General features: G+C 36.6%; 1 protein-coding gene across 2 annotated transcripts in view; it reads left to right on the top strand.

The window, feature by feature from the left end:
• Positions 1-14,849, top strand: part of ADRA1B (adrenoceptor alpha 1B) — a 460,716-nt gene that overhangs the window by 170,839 nt on the left and 275,028 nt on the right. For both annotated transcript variants that reach the window (XM_021076921.1, XM_021076920.1), the window contains exon 4: positions 2,495-2,550. The gene's annotated coding sequence lies outside the window, so the exon portion shown is untranslated. The remainder of the gene's footprint in view (positions 1-2,494; positions 2,551-14,849) is intronic.

Below are 14,849 nucleotides of genomic sequence, written 5' to 3'. Positions count from 1 at the left end.
TATCTCAAAGGCAAGCAACAGAAAGTGACAGACTTGAAATGGTGCTGATAGTAATATTTTACTAAGGAGTGTGTCCCATTTCCTACCTCACATCAGAAATATTTCTAAGATGTAACACATTTCTTTATCTGTAATATCTGCTGAAGATAGTATCTGAATAACATATTAATAATTGCACATTTTGATAATTTTGAAAGTTTTGATTGTTTTGCATTTAAACAAATATGTACTGAGCCCCTACTCTGGGCCAGGCATGTTGCTGGGTGTTCGTAAGACACAGATGAATTAAGCACAATCTCAGATTTGAAAAGCTCACTATCTGGTTGGGAAGACAAGTAGACTAAAAAAAAAATGCAGTGAAGGATGAAGGAAATTATGTGTACGGAAGGCACAGTAATGGCACAGAGGAAGGGAAGATTAACTTTGGAAGACAGCAGGGAAGTTTTTACAGAAATAACATCCAAGCTAGGCTTTGAAGGATAAAGAAGAGTTTTTTAAATAGCTCTTGTCCACTGATCCACTTAAAACAGCATACCCAGGACATGCCAATCAGTCTTTTAGGTACTGGAGGTTGAGATACATTAGATAGAGTCCCTGACCTCTCAGAATTTATAGACTAGACAAGAGGCAAATATATAAACAAAGAATTACATTGCAGTATATTAAGAGCAAGAATCATTGAGAGAACCCAGGACAGTCATAAGGAAAAGCCATGTTGTGGAAAGAACTTGGTGGGTATTTTCCTTCTGTTTGTAATGCTCCTTTTCAGCAATTACTTATGGATCATCTTGACAGCAATGGTATATCAACAGGAAAATAACTATTTGCAAGAGAATTAATGAGAAGATAAGGAAACATGAAAAAGTCATAGAAACCTAGCTGTCAACTTCCATTTAACAAAAATTTTTAAGCCCCTACCATGTGCTAGGCACCATACTAATTTGTGGGCCTATAAGAGAGAAAAGTATGATGTGGCCGTAAAATCAAGGGATTAATGGCGTGGGTAATGGAGTAGGCCAGCCTATGTTCAATTCCCAATTTCCCACCACACTAGCTATGAGATTTCAGACTCATCGAATCTCTCTGTACTTTAGTTTCCTCATCTATAAGTGGATGACAAAATAACTGGTTATTGTGATATTAAAAATAATAAAACAGGAGTTCCTGTTGTGGCTCAGCAGATTAAGAACCTAACATAGTGTCCCTGAGAATGTAGGGTCAATCCCTGGCCTCACTCAATGGATTAAGGATCCAGCCTTCCTGCAAGCTGTAGCATAGGTTGCAGATGTGGCTCAGATCTGTTATTGCTGTGGCTGTGGTGTAGGCCTGCAGCTGCAGCTCCAATTCACCCCTAACCGGGGAACTTCCATATGCTGCAGGTACAGCCTTAAAAAGAAAAAAATAATAATAATAAGCAAAAGAATCAACTTAGTCCTGGGCACATGGTAAGTGTTCTGTAAAAGTGTTAGCCATTGAAGAAGATGAGGAAAAAGAGGAGGAAGATGGTAAATAGATGCTGAATTTGAAGGGCTTTGTAACAAATTTAGACTTCCCCTTCAGCCACTGAAGCCATTAAAAGATACTGTGAAATTGGATTGTTACGATCATTATACAACTACAGATGTGATAAATTCATTTGAGTAATAAAAAAATAAAAACTAAAAAAAAAGATTTTAATCCAAGAGCAAGAAGTGACATGATCAAATTAAATTTTAAAAATATACTTATGAAATAAATTATAAATATACACAAAAGCAGAGAAAGTACCATAATATATTCTCATATACATATCACTCAGATTCCACAAATGTCTAGACTTTGCATCATTTGCTTCATCTATCATTTTTTCCTCTGCTTAAGAATTTTAAAGTATTATAAAGCAAATCATCACAGACATAACTTCATACTTACATACCTATGAATTTATCTTTTAAAAATATGGATATTTTCCTACAAGACTACCATGCTATTATCATTCTTAACACTATTAATCCTACGGTGTTATCTAACACACATTCTACATTCAAATTTCTCTAGTTGTCTTAAATAACTTCATAGTTGATTGAAATCAGGATCTAAACAGTGCCCACATATTACATTCAGTTGGTCTTTTTAATTATTTTCCCATACCACAGTTTGTTTGTTTGTTTGTTTTTAAAGAATTAGATTTCTCTTTTTGCTTATTTATGGTGTCATTTAACTTGTTCCTCTATACCGGTTTTCCTATAAATTGGAAGTTAACTCTAAAAGCTTAATTATATTTGGGTTCAGCAGATTTTGTCAGGAATATTTCATCATTGTAAGTTTTTCAACAAAAATGTTCAGGTCTCCTTCTGGATGTATGATTGAATAGCATTTCCCTGCCGCATTAAAATAAGCTGTAATCATGTGACTTGTTTTTGTTAATTAAATAAGGGTGGAAGCAAAATGTCTATTCCTGGGAAGAGCTCTAAGAGCCAGTGTATGATTTGCCTTGTTCCTTTCCCTCTGCCAGTGTGATCATGGAAAGGCATGTTGAGATGCACTTCTACCAGCCTGGGCCCATGTAAGGTAAGTAGCCACAGATATTTATGCATATTTGTTATTTCAACATAGTCTTGTCCATTTTCACTAATATATTGCATCAAATCATAAGGTACATAGTATCTAGTTGTCCCACTTTCAGTAATTAGTTGGTATATTCACTCTCTTCAAGCATTAATGAGACGTTCTTCAGGATAGTTCATATACTAGGCTATAAAATGAGTCTCAGTAAATCGAAAGGATTGAAATAACAGAAAGTATGTTTTTCAACCAGAACAGAATTGAATTAGAAATCAACAGCAGGAAGAAATTTGAGACCACAAATATTTGAAAATTAAACAATACATTTCTAAATAACACATGGTCAAAGTAGAAACCACAAGAGAAATTTGAACTGAATTATAATAAAAACATAACATACCAAAATGTATGCGATGCAACTAAAGCAGTGATAAGAGGGAAATATGTAGCTTTATAAATGCCTCTGTTAAAAAAAAAATCTTAAATCAATAACTGAGTCTTCCACCTTAAGAATCTAAAAAGCCAAGAAAACACAAAGTAAGAAGAAAGGAAGTAATAAAGATTAGAGTAGAAATCAGTGGATTATACCACAAAAAGTTAAGAATGTCAATAAAATCATAAAATGAATGTCTGAAAAGACCATCAAAATTGAAAAACCTTTAGCCTAAGGAAAAGAGACATTCATCAAAATCAAGAATGAAAGAGAGGATATCACCATTACCACCACATAAATTACAAAGATAAGGGAAAACCATGAATATCTTTATACCAACAAATAGACAACTTAGATGAAAATACTTTTAAATCCCCAGAAAAACACAAATTACCAAAACTGACCCAAGAAGAAATAGAAAATCTGAATCTATCCACAGCAAGTAAAGAAATTGAATTAGTAACTAGAAATCTTCCCACCAAAAAAGCCTAAGCCTAGATGGCTTCATTGGTGAATTCTGTCAAACATTTAGAGATATAATAGCAACCCTTCACAAATTTTTTTGTGGGACTAGTATTACTTTTGATAGCAAAGCCAAAGACATAACACAAATGAAAAATACAAGGCTGTATCCCCAGTATAGACATAAAAATTCTCAACAAAATGTCAGCAAGCCAAATCCATTGTCATAAAAAGATCAGACATCATAGTTAAGTGAGAATTATCCAGGAAAGCAAAGTTGGTTTAGCATTCAAGGGGATGGATGCTTCATCCCTCCATTGTAAGTTTCCTTCTCAGTTTTTAATGATTTCATCCACTGATGATCATTGTCTAAATCAATTATTTCATTAAGAATTGCAGAATGAGGAGTTCCTGTCATGGCTCAGCAAGTAACAAACCCAACTAGCATCCATGAGGATGCAAGTTCAATCTCTGGCCTTATTCAGTTGGTTAAGGATCGGACATTGCCATGATCTGTGGTGTAGGTTGCAGACACAGCTTGAATCTCGTGTTACTGTGGCTGCGGTGTAGGCTGGTGGCTGCAGCTCTGATTGTACCCCTAGCCTGAGAACCTACATATGCTGCAGGTGCAGCCCTAAAAAAAGACAAAAAAAAAAAAAAAAGAATTGCAGAATGATGAGTCTCTAATGCTCTCCTTCCTAACACATTTATTAGTTAGACTCCCTCTGTGAAATATAAAAATTTCCCTCAGCAACTAGGGCTATTATGCTATTTGGAATACAGTTCACCCAGGAAAGGTGGGATATATATTTTGTTTTTTTCCCTTTAATTGCAAGTTTGCAGAGTAGGGTGTTGGTGATCTAGTTATTTCTAATAGTGTCCAATGACATAATTTTCTATTTTTCTCCTTTCCTTTTCTTTTCACATTCTATTTTTTGAGTATCATTATGAATTTATGGTTTTTATAGATTCAATGTATTTTAATAAATTTTAGTCATTATTCTTTTGATGCATAGATTGTCCTGTTTTAGCCAATGGAAAGTCCCTCATATCAGATGGTAATCTTTTTAACTGGACCTCATTACTCTTTGTTAGTTTCCTTGCTTCCAGTTCCTTACAAAATAACATCCACAACTCAACTTTTCTTTTTCTTGCCATTTCTACAAGGATCTCTGCTTCCTTTTTGTGGGAAGGTATTTAGAGATCACAATCTGAGTCCTAGGCTTATTCATTATTCCTGAGTTGCCAATGCTTCTAAGCTTTTTTAGTGGACAACTAGGAATAAGTGTTTTTGAAAAAGAATCATGAGTTCACAGTGATATTTGCAACTTATTTTGAGAGCATTATGCTAAGTGAGATAAGTTAGAAAAAGAAAGACAAGTACTATATGATATCACAAGTATAACTTAAAAAAGGTAAACATGCGAAAATAGTAAAATGATGGTTATCACAGGTTGGGGGATGGGTAATTGGGAGATGTTTAAAGGTAAAAATTTGCAACTAGTAGATAAATAAGTTCTGTAGAGCTAATGTACAGCATAATGACAATAGTCAATAATATTATATAAAAAATTCAAGGTTGCTAATAGACTAGATTTTTGCTTTTCTCAACACAAAGAAGAAATGATCATTATGTGATATGATAAAGATGTTAGCTAATTTTACTGTATCATATTGCAGTATACACATTTACCAAACCAACACGTACACCTCAGACTTATACAATGTGATATGTCAAATATATCTCAATTAAAAATGTATAGTATTTATTAACTCCTAAAATATAGTTGTATTATTTTATTTTGCTAAAAATCTTTGTCCTAACAACATTTATATGATTATACTTATTTGTTTTATCCTATAATATACACAAAATATTTCCCAAAGTAATACCAACTTTCCATAATTTGTACTATATTTATAATATATTTATATGACATATATCACCTATAAAATATGCTATATTTATAATATGTAATGTTAGTATATAATAATATATTTCTGTACTTATTTGCAATATAAGAAATAATCATTTTTTGGGTAAAAATTGGTGAAATATTGGTAATTTCATATGGTTCAACCTAATACTAACAATAAGACTGCTGAATGAACTTTAAGATTTATTTGCAGCTTTTCTTGGTTCTTAAAATATATTTCACAAGAATTTAAAGTCAAAGTACTTTTACGAAAGTTACTTGAAATAATCATTTTCTTGGTGTGGTTATTTTAATAAACAGTTGGTTTTTATTTCAATTTTGTTTTAATTTTTAGAAATATCTTGTTTATTTTACTTTTACTTAATGTTATCTTTTGAATGTGTAAACATTTACATGATTCCAAAGTCAAGATATAAGAGGATACATTCAGGAGTTCCCATCATCGCTCAGTGGAAATGAATCCGACTAGGAACCATGAGGTTGCAGGTTTGATTCCTGGCCTTGCTCAGTGGGTTAAGGAGCAAATGTTGCTGTGAGCTGCAATGTAGGTCGCAGACAAGGCTTAGATCTGACACTGCAGTGGCTGTGTTCAGCGACTACAGCTCTGATTCAACCCCTAACCCAGAAACCTCCATATACCATGGGTGCGACTCTAAAAAAGCAAAAAAAAAAGGGGGGGATACATTCAGAGAAGTTTTACTGCTAAGCTGTGCCCTCAATTGTGCATGTCCTCCCAGTTTTATAAGTTTTGGGTTTATCATCCAGAATTTTCCTTTGGAAATATAAGCAAATAGTATATCCATATGAGTGTGTAAGCTTGTAAGTGGTTTCTCCTTTCTTATACAAAGTGATATATATACTCTTCTCCATCTTGCTCTTTCCTCAGGAGAATACCAGATTAGCATTTTGAAAAGATCACTCTATTTTCTGTAGGCAGAAGAAATTGGAAATAAACAATCCTACTGCAAATAGGGAGGCAAATCAGGAGGCTACAGCAGTTGTCTTAAACACGCAGTACTGGTAGTAGCCAGGACTAGGACAGTGACAGTGAAGATGGACAGAAGTAGACAGATTGCAGATAATTCTTGGAGGTTAGAGGTACAGTATTAGCGGTTATTTGGATGTAGGGGGAACCCACAACTTTGTGCAGAAAATTCAGGTCATCCCCCTGGTCACATTTCTATTCCCAATGGGATGAAATTTTCTATGAAATAGAATACTAGACCATATTTTTACTCTTTTCTTAAAAAAAAGTTATTATAGAAAATTTCAAATGTACTTAAACTAAAAGAGGACACTGGACCCCAACATACTAATCACAGAGATTCAACAACTACCAACCTATGACCTATCTAATTAATCTATACTCCCAGCTTATCTTATCACCCTCTCTGACCCCTAAGAATATTTTGAAGCAAATTCTGGGTATCTATCTTATCATTTTATCCATCTCTTCAGTGTTTTCTGGTACCTTGGGGAGACATTGTTATCCAAATCTCAATGTCCCCTTTTCTGATCCCTGCTATTCTGCTAACTGACTCATTAAAGTTCACTCCTTTATTGTAAAGCTTTGATCCTTTTAAAAATTCATTACAGCTTGTGTTTCACAGAGATAACCAATGCACAGTTTGACTTAAAAATAGAATCCCTTTGCTTGTTGGAGGGTAGTGATGGAGAAAAGGTCAGGTATAATGGTGACTTATTCACCCGCAAACACTCGAGGAGCCTGACTTCCCTATGAAAGCCCTGCAGTTTGGTTGACACTAGAAGCCCTAGCCAAGTGCCCTTGTGCCACAAGGCAGAGAAGGGGACATGTTATTCCTCCTAGAGAAGCTTCCTGACTGATAGAAACCAGTCAGCCTCTCCTTTTGGACTTCCTCCTGAGCCATGACTCAGGGATAACTTTCTACTCACATCCCCAAACACTTGGGCTGCATGTATTGCAGCCTATCTCCTTGCCTCAGTGGAAGGCCTTTCCTCCTACTTGGAGTCTTCATTGTCATTACTTGTAGCCTGAAGCTGCCCTGACTTAGCTCAGTGTCCTTTGCACCAATATCTGCTTTACTGTACAAGCTGTCTCTGTAGGAGTTACCATTGCAATGCTCAGTTAGTTACTGGTAGTTTTCCTAACCTCCCTCAAAACTCCATTCTCCCATCTTGAAGATAAAGCCCATTTTACCACCTACTTCATAGCGTCAATGTGATGATTAAAGATGGTGCCTGAAGACACCTAGCACCATGTCTTAGGTACATTGTTGTTACTACATTTAACTCATCTCCTGGATACTCATTCAGTCTACCGCATTTACCCCATGTTCTGAGTGAACCCTCTTTCTTGTCTGCTTATATTATCGTTGTTATACAGTATGGACCTAGGAAAGATTCTTGATCATTGTGAGTCTCAATATTCTTATGTGTAAAATGGGATTTTAAACATGCTCTGTAAAATGTGTTGTGAATTAAACAAAACAACAACAACAAAAAGGGATATAAAAGGGGCCAGCACTGTGCATGGCACATAGTAAGTGTTCAACAAACACTTGAATGATTGCCAGAGCCTGGGCTGGGTTATTGGTTGGGGTGTATCTCTCCAACAAGTCCTTCTCCTCAGGGTGGAAAGATTTCAGTGTCACCCCCTGAGGTGGGCAGAGAGAAATACGTTTTTCCTAACAAGTCTAACAAGTCTGATGTCAGAGGGCTGTGAATAAAAGTTGTTCTTGGAAACTGGACCCCAAAGCAAGCTCATCTCCAACATCAAGTTGTTTGAGCTAAGCAGAATTATTTAATAAATGCCACAAATTTCCAGAGTTCTACAGGCTAAAATGAGCTAGTTTCATTATTTATCAATTCTCTCCATATTATCAACCATAGTCAACTAATCACTTATCTTGTCCTGGAGCTAGGAAATAAATCCATTTTAGGTAGATTGTGACTATAGTTCTGCAACTCAGTAGCCTTTGTGCTACTAAACTCAGTTAAACAGGTCCCCAGGGATGAGGGGGTGGGAAGGAGACAGCACCATAGTGGAAAAAGTGGTTTTAATTTTAACTTTTATTCTGTATTAACCATTTTCCCACACTGCTTTGTAAATCACAGAGAGGAAAAAGAACAAAGCAATAAAAGCAAAATATATTCAAATAGAGCCCCACAGTGTAGCATAGTAGTAGGTGGTAGTGTCCTTGGAGGCTTAATTTTTTTTTAATGCTCCATTTGCTTCTGAATTTGAAATTTCAGAAGGCAGAAAAAAAAGTTTTGACTTGTTTAAAAAGTAGTTTAGATTGCCTTTAAACCAAGACCAAAAAATGTCCCCTCAAAGCTCTCCTCCAGGACTAAATTCTTTTAAAAAAAAATTTTATTAGGATATAGTTGATTTATAATGTATCAATTCCTGCTGTACATCATAGTGACCCAGTCTCATATATGTATATATATACACATTCTCTTTCTCATATTATCTTCCATCGTGATTCTTTTTTAGTGACAAACGAGGAGGATATTAGCCTCTTACTTCAAAGGTTTGTTGAGGGCTATTGTATTAATTCATCTCTGCGTATAGTGGAGTTGCATGATATACACATTAAATTGAATTTAACTGCCTGCATTTGGCAAAAGAGGAGAGAGGTAGAAAGGATTTGAAAAGTATGGGCAAGTCCACCCACCACTCCACTTTCCCCTGAGCAAATGTTCGTTAGTTTCAGGTGGATGCACTAATTGCAAAAGTGCTTCTTCAGGCCAAATGTGAGTTTTGGTGCTAGGAAACCCAATTTTTTTACAGTAAAATCTTAAAACTTCTTTATTTGGTGATCAAAGGAAGAAAAATCAATGTCTTCCACCCCTGAAGAGAAACATAAAAGGGACTCTGAAGGGTAGTTACAGCTTTATACACCAACTTTAAATGAACCCCCATAAGTGATGGGACTCGACTGCAAGTAGCTTTGGGAGCCATGAATCAGGGTGGCCATCCAGATCACAGCAATTTCCACAATGGCACCTTCTGTCTTGTCTCCCTGGCTGAATGATCCTGGGGCACAGACATGACCTAAGCAAGGACAATCAGATTCTCCATTCCAAGAACCTTAAATCTGAGAGAAGATATGCAGACAGAGATGTCTCCAGAGCAGAGTTATTTGAGGGGCAGCTTCAGTGACTCCCAGGACTAAAATCTCCCAAATTGCTCTGGTTTCTGTTCTTTTCAAATTCTAATTGTTTGGCAACTCTTAGGATTCTGTGACTTTTCCTAATATCTTCAAGGAAGTTAGCCAGAGTTGCGTTTTGTGTTTGCAACCCAAAGAACTTTAATTAATACAGCAAGTTATCATCCCATTAAGTTAAAAGCTTCTTGGAATTAGAACAGAATCATTAACAAAAGCTCGAAGGGCCTGGAAGGTGCCCACTACACAAACAGCTCTGAATGATACAAAATCAAGATACCAAAGGACAGGACCAGGGCAGTTCAAGGCTATCGGCTGATATTTTTTAAGGTGAGTTCCATGGAACCCTAATCCAGCAAAATGATTTCCGACTAAAAGGATTTCATGGTCAAGTAAGTTAGAGAAATGCAGTAGACATTATTCCTCACCGAGAAAGGCAGATATGCCCTTCAGACTCACTTAAAAGCCCAGCAGTAAAGACATTTAATTTGCTAAACCAGAATTTTTTAAATGTATCACATTGCATCTAATCTTATCCACCACTATTCCTCTAGTCATCCCTCAAACATCTATTAGCATGTATTTGGGGAAGTATTAATAGAAGCTACGGGGAGGGTACTGCTAGTGAGATGTTTCCTTGAGCCTCGGCTTTACACTTACACCTTTCTAGTAAAGAGATCTGGTCTCTCCATCCTTCCCTGGTGTTTCCTGAGAACTATACTGTGCCCAGCCCTGTGCTGGGTGTTGTAGGGACAGCCATGCTGAGGTGGGAGGAAGCCTGGTGGAGCCCTCGCTCTGACCTGGAACTCACAACTGGCTTTGTTCCCAGGTGCAAACCTTGACCTCATTCTGAATCAATTTCCTTGTCTCTCAAGGGGTCTAGTAATAGCAGTCTCACCTCATGCCTGGATTGTTAACAAGATATAATAGGATAATGGATGTGAGGGCACTTTGTAAACTATAAAGTATTACATGAATATTAGCTATTAGAAGGTATGAATAACTTACAGAATGATGTCAGATATTAGGAGAGAGAGAGACATCAAGCAAGCTGTAGGATCACAGGCTTATATCTGTGATTTTTTGCTACAATAAATATTTTAATATCACAGTCGAGCATTAAGTGTGTCAAGACAATTTACTAATCCACTGAAACACGAATTTTTCTCTTGAACTTGTGTCTGTTATTCTACATGACAAACTACCCCCCAATTCAGTGGCGTATAGTAATCAATATTTATTTCTTATGTGATGTCTATAGATTGCCCAGGATTCAGCTGATCTGGACTGGACTTGGCTAGGTTTGGCTCTAATCTGTGAGTTGTTCCAGGTCTGCTCTATATGTCCCTTACCCACCTTGGATATATGGCAGTGATAATGGCAGAGTACAAAAGGGCACATCTAACCACACAAGCACATTTCAAGCTCTGGCTTGGTCATGTCCGTTAACCTCCCACAGGACAAAGCAAATCACATGACAGATCCCAGTATCAATGGGATAGAATGGGATTCCATGTAGGTGGAATATGGGTAAGGGTAGAGAATATTTACTGAGCAATAACTCAGCTTCTGCATTCTCCATGTTTTTACCTTCTTGCATTTCAAACAGGTATTCAGATCTAGAAAAGTTTACTTCCTCAGGGATTATTTTGGGTGTAAGAGGCAGTGAGGGTAAGACTGGAAATTTTCCTGTTTGTAATAAAAGCCTAAAAATTACTGAAGCAACTATATGTTTTGAGGTCAAGTGAGAGAATGCCTTTGAACCAGAGAATAAAGAGGAGCATTCACAGAATTTAAGAAGAAACTAGTGAGGATGGAAATATCATTGGCCAAAACATGGTTCCTAAGTACTGAGATGCCATGCCTCAAAAAAAAGTCCCCCTAGAGCCCTCCTACACTGCTGGTGGGAGTATAGATTGGTGCAACCACTGTGTAGAGCAGTGTGGAGTTTCCTTAAACATACCCCTAGCCCAGGAACTTCCATATGCTGCAGGCCTGGCCAAAAATAGGAAGAAAAAAAAAAAAAAAGCCCTAAAAATAGGACTACCATGTGGAGGGAACTATATCCAATCTTTTGTGATAGTGATAGAACATGATGGAAGATAATATGAGAAGAAGGTGTATCCATATGTATGACTGGGTCAGTTTGCTTTACAGCAGAAATTGTCCCTCTGCTGGGCATATACCTATATAATTCAAAAGGATACACACACACCCCAGTGTAAATTGCAGCATCATTTACAATAGCCAAGACATGTAAGCAACCTAAATGTCCATCAATAGATGATTGATTAAAGAAGATGTGGTTTATATACATAATGGAATATTACTTGGCCATAAAAAAGAACAAAATAATGCCATTCGTAGCAACATGGATGGGCCTAGAGACTATTATATTAAGTGAAATTAGAAAAAGACAAACCTCACATGAGATCACTAATATGTGGAATCTAATGAAATGATACAAAAGAACTTATTCACAAAACAGAAACAGACTCAAAGATTTCAAAACCAAACTTACAGTTACCAAAGGGGAAAGCAGGGAAGGATAGATTGGAGGGTTTATAGACACACTACTATACACAAAATTTGATCAATAGCAAGGACCTGCTGTATAGCTCAGGGAAGTCTATTCAGTACTCTATGATAGCCTATATGGGGAAAGAGTCTGAACAAGAATGGGTATATATGCATACATACAGGTGATTCACTTTGCTGTACACCTGAAACTCACACCACATTGTAAATCACCTATACACCAATAACATTTATTTTAAAAAGTTCCCCTATCCCCCATACTTAAAGTGACCACTGATTCCTAAGCCATAAGGACATCTCTAGCAACCATGATATTGGAGTTCTGAACTCTTCTCCCACTCTCTGGATGCCACCTAAGGTTCTGGATTGAGATGAGACCCTGAGATGGTGCAGGTCCCATTATGACTGAAGCTGAATTTCCTGTTGTCTTTGACACTCATAATAATAGATTGCTCTTTTAAAAAATTAAAAAGATGATATAACTTGCACAGATGTATTTACAGCCTGAGATTCATAACTACCATGTGGGTTATTTCATTTTTTTGGTATTATAAATGGGTGTAGTGAACTTTTAGGGTGATTTTTAATTTGTTGCTGGATTTAGCACATCAAAATACAGATACCCAATTAAATATGTATTTCAGATGAACAAATAATTTTTTTACTATTAGTATATCTAAGCAATATTTGAGGCATCCTTCTACTAAGAATTCTTCTTTATATCTCTGAAAGACATATTTAATTGGGTGTCCTGTATTTTATTTGATAATCCTGTGTAGGGCTCTGTTAAGTGTAAAGCACATTTGGACCAGTAAGGGATAACTTTTGGATGACTTGGCCATTTCTGGACTGTCCTGTAGCTATCCAACATACTCATTGAGGGGTAGAGTTAATCCAGAGTCATGAAAGAAAGAAAAGGTGGACTTCCCACTAGGGACACTGAGGGGTACTCCCTTACCCCTGGTGAATCGAGTGCTCGCCCACAACTTGGCCTCTCTGTTCAGAAGACATGTCAGGCAAAAGCATTAGGAATTCTCACATCCAGCTTGCTTCTTCCCTGACCTTACTAATTTAGGATGGTTTCCACAATTTTGTGGACATAGCTGTGTAATCTAATAAAGGTAGATTAAATTACAGTTGAGTATTTTCAGATCTGAACATGGGAAAAATGTATCCTGTTTCAAAAAACGATAAACCTCCCCATACTCGTTCTGTTTTTCTTTTATCTGGGAACTGGGCAAACAGGAACTATCTTGGGTTATTGTATGTGAAAGTCCTCGAAGCTGTGTTGGTTTTGTAACCAAAAAGAAAAAAGAGAGAAAGAGAAAAAAAAGAAAGAACAAAGCAGAAGAAGAAAGAAACCCCTCAAATCCACAAAATTTTGTTCTACCATGTATCAAAGATATGAGGAACCTGAGCTATAACTTCAGAAATAGATATTTCATGATAGAAAATAAAAAATAAAAGCACTCATCTTGATCTCCACCACACAGCACACATACACACTTGCACCATTTCTGAAGGCTCTTCAAGTGAGAAATGCTGGCTACTAAATCACTTAGGTAATTCTGTGAGCAGAAAGAAAGAACATGAATTTGAACCAAATGAAATATTGGTTCTGTTAAGGTTCAGCTAGCAGCATATTTAGATACAGAGATTTTGATCTGGTTCAATAGGTTTAGAATATTAGGTTGGTGAACTCTGGTTTTTGGTTCACAGCGGAGGTTGAGCCCTAAGAGAGAGAAAATGATGTTCTTTCCCACTTTGCATCTTAAAAAAAAAAAAAAAAAAAACCTGTGTTTCCCATTATTTATTCATTGTTTGGCAGTATTAGCTTTGTGTAGTCGTTTTATGCATAATAGCACGTCTCCAGTGAAGTGGAGTTTGTTTGCTTAAAACTGGTGTGTGTTTCTTGGCCATTTTCTCATGAGTGGCATGTGATGGGCAGGACCCATGGCAAGTCCAAGAGGCTGGGGTTGAACAGAAGACTATCAGAAATGCAGTCTCAGTCGATTTTGGATACCCTCCAAGAAATTTTTTTCTTCTTGCCTCAACAAATGGATTTGGAGCATCCTATAACTCAGAAGATTCAAGATGAGATGCTCAGAGCTCCAGAAAGCACTTAATTCAGGCACTACGTATTTTCAATCTATTGCTTAAAGTTGCCCTATGTTTTAAGAATAAAATTTCTGAAAACAAAGTGAAAAATGTATCTAAATTAACCCACCCCCAAACAAACAATAAAAGACCTTTGAGGAGTAAAATTAAAGTGAAAAGATAACAAAAAGTTTTAAATACTGTAAAACTCTTTAGAAACACCTCTGTATAAGGTACCACCTCACACCTGTCAGAATGGCCATCATTAATGAGTCAACAAATAACAAATGCTGAAGGGGGTGTGGAGTAAAGAGAACCCTCCTACACTGTTGGTGGGAATGTAAACTGGTACAACCACTATGGAGAACTGTATGGAGGTACCTCAGAAAACTAAATATAGAACTACCATATGATTCAGCAGTCCCACTCTTGGGTGTATATCTGGATGAAACCTTCCTTGAAAAAGATACATGCAACCATATGTTCATTGCAGCACTGTTCACAATAGCCAAGACAGGGAAACAACCTAAATGTCCATTAACTGATGAATGGATTAAGAAGAGGTGGTGTACACACACACACACACACACACACACACACACACACACACACACACAATACAATACTACTCAGCCATAAAAAAGAAGAAAACAATGCCATTTGCAGCAACATGGATGGAACTAGAGA

Source organism: Sus scrofa, chromosome 16 (genome assembly GCF_000003025.6).
Source record: "Sus scrofa isolate TJ Tabasco breed Duroc chromosome 16, Sscrofa11.1, whole genome shotgun sequence".
Taxonomy (NCBI): Eukaryota; Metazoa; Chordata; class Mammalia; order Artiodactyla; family Suidae; genus Sus; species Sus scrofa.
Note: the sequence above shows the minus strand (reverse complement) of the source record. Positions and strands in the feature narration are given on the sequence as shown.